The following is a 422-nucleotide window of genomic DNA, read 5'->3' on the forward strand; positions in this document are numbered from 1 at the left end:
AAAAAAAAAATGTATTGTCCATTAACATAATGAATGTAAATGGCAGCACTGTCCCTTTGTTTGATATAATCCGTATAACTCTCTTTTGAACGTCTGAGAAAGAAAAACAAACTCTTGTATAGTCTAGTCTTAATCTACTCTTAGACTGAATAATTCTGTGGGTATTAATGGTTTTCGTTTTTTATCTTTCATTTTTTTAAATCTATTTTTTTGTCCTATTCTACGGCTTATTCTTAAACCAAGTTCCTATTATAGTATATGCATCGCCGCAAGTCTCCGAAATAATGAATATTTACGAGCCCGTAGAAATTAGCCTTGGGAAAGATGACTTAGGAATTTCAAATGTGTTCTTTTATTTTACGGGAGACTGAGCAACCTATAAAGTTAGATGGTAATATCAATACTAGTACTGCTCTTATCAT

The 422-nt window shown here is 31.5% G+C and overlaps 1 protein-coding gene across 1 annotated transcript in view; it reads right to left on the minus strand.

Annotated features, from left to right (window-relative positions):
- The window catches only part of LOC119590643 (solute carrier family 43 member 3-like), a 21,587-nt gene that overhangs the window by 6,417 nt on the left and 14,748 nt on the right, over positions 1 to 422 (minus strand). The window lies entirely within an intron of this gene.

Source organism: Penaeus monodon, chromosome 27 (assembly GCF_015228065.2).
Source record: "Penaeus monodon isolate SGIC_2016 chromosome 27, NSTDA_Pmon_1, whole genome shotgun sequence".
NCBI classification, from domain to species: domain Eukaryota; kingdom Metazoa; phylum Arthropoda; class Malacostraca; order Decapoda; family Penaeidae; genus Penaeus; species Penaeus monodon.